The sequence below is a fragment of the Hydra vulgaris genome, chromosome 08 (assembly GCF_038396675.1).
Source record: "Hydra vulgaris chromosome 08, alternate assembly HydraT2T_AEP".
NCBI lineage: Eukaryota > Metazoa > Cnidaria > Hydrozoa > Anthoathecata > Hydridae > Hydra > Hydra vulgaris.
Window position 1 is genome coordinate 53714815 of NC_088927.1, and position 7686 is coordinate 53722500.

The following is a 7686-nucleotide window of genomic DNA, read 5'->3' on the forward strand; positions in this document are numbered from 1 at the left end:
ATTTTGAGGTGTTTAAACTAAAATTAAAGAAAAATTTTTTTTTGACATAAGAAATGTTTTAAACACGAAAACTATCTCTTCCATCGTGGAACTAGCCATATATATATATATATATATATATATATATATATATTTATATATATATATATATATATATATATATATATATATATATATATATATATATATATATATATATATATATATATATATATATATATATATATATATATATATATATAATATATATATATATATATATATATATATATGTATATATATATATATATACGCACAATCCTTATTGTATTAGGAGATATATAAAAAGGTGGTAGGATGGTTTATAATTTATAAATAGGTGACAGGATGCCAACCTGCCTCACTTGTACATAGTTATATATAAAACACGCAACTATTTGAAAGCTAATAATCTCTTTATCATTCAACATATAACTTGCAATACATTTATATAAAAAGAATTAAATTGTTTTAGCCATAATACTTTTTTTAAATTTGTGGCTATAAAAATATTCGTTTTGTATTTTTACGAGCAGATGTCTGAAACTCTAAATACCTAAGAGTTAAGGAGCAACTATTTTGCTGCACATTGCTTTTAAGATCTCTGTTCTTATGGAGGATTTGCGTGTTTGCAGCTTGTTGTTCTGATGTTTTTCACGAATATCTCAAGCATAGAAAAAGCTTCTTACCTTTGTGAACAAAACGAGTATTCTTTCAAGAAGAGATAAAGATATTTCTTTATCAATCTGCAATTAAGTATTGTAACATATTTTTTAAGTTACTTATAATAACTGAGTTGTTAAGCATTTTATTAATCAGAGCTTTGTTGTTGATAGATGTTACAAAAAATTTGCGTTGTATACGAAAAGTTTCTTCACATTGAATAAAGATATTTTGAGTGTAAATGTTAGTTTTAAAAAAATCACCTCTATTATTTGTATCAAAATACATAATATATAATATTTCCATGCATTGTTATTTATATTGCATATCAGATTTAGAAAATTTGAACATTGAGTAAAGTTTTTGTACAACGTAACCAGCCAAATATTAAATTACACTCAATTCATTTTCATAAAAATTCTTGGCTGACAAAATTTCACTATTACATGAAGTATTATGTTTACTTCGTAAGAAATCTTAAAGAATGTGATTGGTAATTAGTCATTAGTCAAAGTGTTGGTCAATATAACATCATCAAGCTTGGGTGGCAATATGAAGAAGTTTTTATGAAGAAGCCCATAAAACTGAGAATAAATTTTTCTGCATCACCGTTGTACATTGAAATAATAATCTGCAGTTTTTTTCAAAACTAAAACTAACACTCTGCTTTGAAGTTTTAATTCTTTCTTTTTTTTCAAAGAATTTCTTCAGGGAAACATAAATTATTATCATTTTGTATTTTTCCATAAAAAAATAATTACAAAATTAGACTTGAATAAAATGCATATGCACAGCTAGGGCTAGAAGAAGACAAATTCAGTCTTATCGCGAAGCCCCATGAATCATTTAACAATTTAAAAGCAGACTATTCAAAATAATTTTTTTTAAGATCAAAATGACAAAATGTTATGGACTTTTCATCTTTGCTAAATGGGTTGATGAACTTTTATGTCTTTTTAGCCATATTCCGTTTTGAAAAATTCTACAACACAAGTTGAACGAAAAATTGGATACGAATCAATCTTCAAATAATAATACATCTAGATCTTGTTCAATTTCCTTGTTATTGTCAAAAATTCCATCAGTAATTGCTATATACAAATCTTCAAATAGTGTTGCTATATTATAAAGAATTTATATAGTATATAAATTTCATTGCTTATTTTTGAAAGTTGTGCAAGGTAAACGGGCCAATTATCAAATTTCAAGTTGAGACAACAAAATAATGGAAACGTCCCGTTTTTTCAGAATAACTGTTTCTTATAAGTATTATGCGACTAGTACTAAAAGATTGTAAAAAACCAAAACGTATACATTTGATTCATTAAAAGTCTTGTTTTTTAGATATTTTTCTGCTATAATAGGGTTGTAATAGAACTTTCTACATTATTTCACAGTTTTAATTATAAATAAAACGTCAAGTACTTATGTGTGTAATAAATAAAAAATACCCGCACAAAAAATATTAAAATGTTTTATCATTATTTGTACATCAAAGTAAATCAACATTATAACAATACAACATTATAACAATACAATAGCTGAAATAAATACTTAATGGTTGAATGCGTTTAAATGCTCTTTTTCAATTTAAGATAGTATTTTTATATTGAGGCTAAAGAATTGACGTTTAAAACATTAAAGAAATAAAATACAGTTTAATATTTTTTCATTATTATAACATTGCAGAGAATATTCTATTGATTCAATAACTCGATTTTAGTTAAGAAATAAAAAGGTAACACTTTTTCTTCAATAGATGTTTAATTTTAAAAATTTCATAACAAATGAAAGAATACTAAAACTAGCATTAATATTGTAACACCATTGAATCCAAAAAGTGGTTAAAATGTTTTATCGTTATTTGTATTTAAAGTAAATCAACATAATAACAATTAACATTATAACAATACAAAAGCTAAGATAAATACGTAATGGTTGAATGCGTTTGAAAGCTCTTCTTTTAATTTAAGATAGTATTTTTATATTGAGGCTTAAGAATTGACGTTTAAAGTATTAAAAAAAATTGACATTTAAAATTCATAAATTGGATTATTGAAAAGTCTTCCTTTTTAGATTTGTTTCTGCTATAATAGGGTTATAATAGAACTATTTACATTATTCCACAGTTTTAATTATAAATAAAACGTCAAGTATATATGTACTTAATAAATAAAAATTAAAAACATTAAAGAAATAAAGTAAAGTTTAATATTTTTTCATTATTATAACATTGCAGAGAATATTCTATTGATTCAATAACTCGATTTCAGTTAAGAAAAAAAAAGGTAACACTTTTTCTTTATTAGATTTTTTATTTGAAACTTTTCCATGACAAATAAAAAAATACTAAAACTAGTATTAATATTGTATAACCATTGAATCCAAAAAGTGGTGTTTTTGGCATAATACTATAATATAAAGTTTCTCATTGAAATACTTGTCAAGATAAGTCTTATTTAATCAAGTTATAGGCAGAATGCCATAAATTTACTTTATTATCCAAATTTTTTTCAATTGACAGAATCTTTTGCAATAAAAGATTTTATTTTCTACCAGATTTTTTATACATACATATAATAAGTAGATACCTGGTAGATAGTATTTTAATTTAGTAATACCTTTCCTCTTCAATATATATTGTCTTGAATTGTAAATTACAAAAACATGAGCCAGCTGTATCTGATTATAGTTTTTTCACAAGTACTTCATTTTTTTTTTTTTTTGTAATTTATTTTGTCACTATTTACTTTACATACATTTATAAATATAAGTATGTTTATATGTACACACTTATAAATAAGATAAAAAAAAAAATTAAAATAATGACAGGAACAAGTAGAAGACTGCAGTCTTGTCAATTAGGCCTCCTTCATTAAGATAAATAGGTGCTGTTCGACTGCTGCTTTAAAAAGATTTGATGACTTCATGTTTTTTATTTCGTTTTTAAGGATCGAATTCCATAACTGCGGTCCTCGAGATAAGATAGAGAAGTCAGTATTTTAAGTAAAGTCATCAGTTATTTTAATTAAATTTTATTAAAGTAGCTCAGCAATTTATTAAAAATTACATTGTTAGTGGATATTTGTTAAATTGCAAAAGAGGTCAAAAAAACTAAAATCTTCGATATCTCTAACTTAAATAAAAATTGTAAGGGGCATACGTGTTGAAGAAAAGAAAAAGACATTCATATGCTTGTTTATTGTAATATAATTTTGCAGCATCTATGAAACTTAAAAAATAAAAACCTTTTTACACAAATGTGTTAAAATACTGGTGAAGCAATTTAATCTACGTGCAATTTTAAAAGAAGTACACTAGGTTTTTTTAAGTTGCATGTTTTTCAGCATACCACCTGGTTAAATATAGAGTTAGACAATAAAATAGTTCCGCAAACTAAAAATTTTATTTACGTTTTACAGATATGGCAAGTTCTCGACAATTAAGCATATTTAAACCTATTGGCTTTAAAACTAAAAGTTCTATACGACTACTGTTCTTAATTCCATGAAATATTTCAAAAAGTGTTGCAAGAGTCAGGGGTGCCCAAAGCATTTTTTGGTCTTCGAAATAGCTAGCTTCCAGACATTGAGCAAACTCCAAACTTTTATATATTTATACTTATGTCAAATAAAGATGCTTTGCAAAAAATTGCGATAGTTGGAGCTTGGGAACAAAAAAGCCCTAAACATTTAGCCCCCCTGCCCCTAACGTGACAGCTACAAATTGATGAAATATTTTTTGTATTATTTTCAACAAGGCATATATTCATCAATAAATTTTAAGTTTTATAGTATTAACTCTCAGAGTACAAAAATTATGACAATAAAAAATTTGGAACCCCCTTAAATTGAGGGGGGTTTAAACTTTATATGGTCATAATTTTTGAACTCTAAAATATTTTACTATGAAATTTAAAATTTATCAATGGACATAAGTTTAGTTGAAAATAATACAAAAAATATTTTATGGACTTGTTGCTCTCACGTTTGGGGCCGGAAAGAGCTAAATTTTTGTCGCTTTTTTGTTCCCAAGCTGCAATCATCGCAATTTTTTGCAAAGCATCCTTATTTGACATAAGTATAAACATATAAATGTTTGGAGTTTGCTCCAAGTCTAAAAGATTGCTATCTCAAAGACCAAAAAATGCTTTGGGCGCCCCTGGCAAGAGTTGCAACTGATATCTACGGTTTTTCTGCCGTTGGATTAATGTTTAATTGTCAAATAATATTTAAAAATTCATTTAGTTGGATACATGATGTCGCTTATTCTTGTAGTGCAATTGCTGCCAATTTTCTTTTAACTCTAAACGGATGGAAAAAAAGAGTCTTTCCATAATTACTTTTAGAAAAGAAATAATTGAGTTAAAAAAAAGTTGGTGCTATCTTTTTATGATAACAACAGCAGTCTTAAAAACTAAAATTTATTTCAACGGTGCAAAAAAAAAGCAAGTTTATTTAATAAGTTTGCCATCGAATGATATGAACGTTTTACAAATGGCAGACGTTCCAAAGTCTTAGTTTCTGACATAAATCCTAACACCTGAGCTCATTTGTTACACAACGTATCATTTGTAAACTCGTATTTTTCTGACTAAAACATTTCAATTGAAATTTATTATTATTATTCCAACATTAAAATTAATGCATAAGGGTGTATCAATTTAAATATCTTTAATGTTAAGACATTATAGAACTAACTAAAACTAAAAAAATTCAATTTGTTTGTACAGAACAACGAATACAAGTTGAAACAATAGATTTGAATGTAAAGTTATGTTTAGATAATTTGGCATTATATTCTAATGAGTATCGTTTTGCTTTCATCCCACAATTATTAAATAAGAATTCTGGGATCAAAATGCGGACAAACAACTCAAAAATGTGTAACAGCAGCCATTCAAGTTTCTTAGTTTTTAATACAAACTCACAGTTTTTAATACAAACTTAAGAGCCGAATACAATTAAAGGTTTTATTTTGATCGCTTAGTTTAAATTTGACATTTCAAAACCTGATTACTATATGTTTTTATTTTTATCAGTCGATAGTTTTCTTTGACAATAAGTGAAATTAAATAAATGAATAAATTTAAAGAATCTTAATACGCTGAGGGTGAATACATTTTCCAAAAGTTGATAAACTTCCCCTCCTTTGTATTAAGCACATGATAGTAAATGCTTAAACAAAAAAAATTTTGACAAGGTTGGAAAAATTATAGCAAGCGCTCTAAATATTGAATGTTAAAATAATTTTTATTAAAAATATATTTAAAAGTTGCAACCATACAAAATTATTACATATTTACAAAATTGTTGATGATTAAGTTTTAGTCCATAGTTTTTAAGAAAGCCTAAACTTCAACTCTGAGAAATTTGCTTAAAATAGTTTTTAATCTTTTTAAATTTACTTGTTTTTATATTTGTTCTAGTATAAGGGTTAAACAAAGGAATCTTTGTATACTTAAAGAATAAAATTGAAAAAATTGCAACCTGCAAATATATATATATATATATTATATATATATATATATATATATATATATATACATGTATATATATATATATATATATATATATATATATATATATATATATATATATACATGTATATATATATATATACATATATATATATATATATATATATATATATATATATATATATATATATATATATATATATATATATATATATATATATATATATATACTTGTATATATATATATATATATATATATATATATATATATATATATATATATATATATATATATATATATATATATATATATATATATATATATATATATATATGTATATATATATATATATATATATATATATATATATATATATATATATATATATATATATATATATATATATATATACATATCCATTTAACAAAAGTCAAATTTTACAACTAAAAATTGTCACAATTTCATAAATAAATTACGGAAATAAAACTTACTTCAAAAGGTGTAACTAAAAATCATCAATTTAAATAATATTAGGTACTTCATTCAAGAGATGGAAACCAGTTGAAACCATATCATTCCTTGATCTTTGATCCACCAGAACATTACTTAATAAACTTGCACTGAAAATCAAACTAACAAGTTTGATTTTCAGTAAAAACTACAAGTCAAAAAAATTTAGACATTATAAATGAAATCAGCTATGACCAATAGGTTATATTAAGTTTTTTTATTTCTTACCATATAAAAACAAAATCCAAAAAGAAACACAATTATTTACAAACATAATTACTTACATTCTTCTTCGGAGTTCTCTATAGTCGTGAAATTAAATCCTTTTCATACTTCTTTAATTATTAATGGTTATTTAGGAAAATAAAAATAAACAAAAATGTAAAAAACTAAAATGTAAAATAAGTGTAAACAAATAACGATATATATCTAGGCAATAATAATACAATAAACAGACTCAAAATATTACTTATCCCAAAATAAAAATAAAATAGTTTATTTGATATAGCACTTCAACATTAATATAAAACTATAACAGTTTTTTTACTCAAATAAAACAATTAAAATAGCAACTGTACTAGAAATTTTAATGACCTCCATCAAGATGAAACAACTTTTTATAAAATAAACAACTGAAGCCCAGGATTGTGAAGCCATTATAATATATTATCTAACTCGCATCATTTGTTATATTTTTAATATGTAAATAATATATATATATATATATATATATATATATATATATATATACACATTTATATATATATATATAAATATATATACATATATATATATATATATATATATATATATATATATACACTAGTGGCCATTGAATTAAAGCCACTTGATGATTTTGCTGCAAAATGAAATATGTATAAAATAGTAAGAACAACGTCATGCCGTTCGGTTTGTTTATATATGACGTCATTATTATTTATGTTATGCATATTAAACACGTGTTTGGCTTTGTATTTAATTAAATTTCATGATTTCTTGCTGAAAAACTATAATG

The 7686-nt window shown here is 23.7% G+C and overlaps 1 protein-coding gene across 12 annotated transcripts in view; it reads left to right on the plus strand.

Annotated features, from left to right (window-relative positions):
* Positions 1-2084: 2084 nt before the first annotated feature.
* LOC136083971 (TNF receptor-associated factor 5-like) overlaps positions 2085-7686 on the plus strand; it is a 206579-nt gene continuing 200977 nt past the window's right edge. For 4 of the 12 annotated variants that reach the window (XM_065803941.1, XM_065803945.1, XM_065803936.1 and 1 more), the window contains exon 1: positions 2744-2969. The gene's annotated coding sequence lies outside the window, so the exon portion shown is untranslated. Of the gene's footprint in view, positions 2420-2743; positions 2970-7686 lie in introns of those variants that run through there. The other 8 variants (XM_065803937.1, XM_065803938.1, XM_065803940.1 and 5 more) reach the window with 4 other exon arrangements.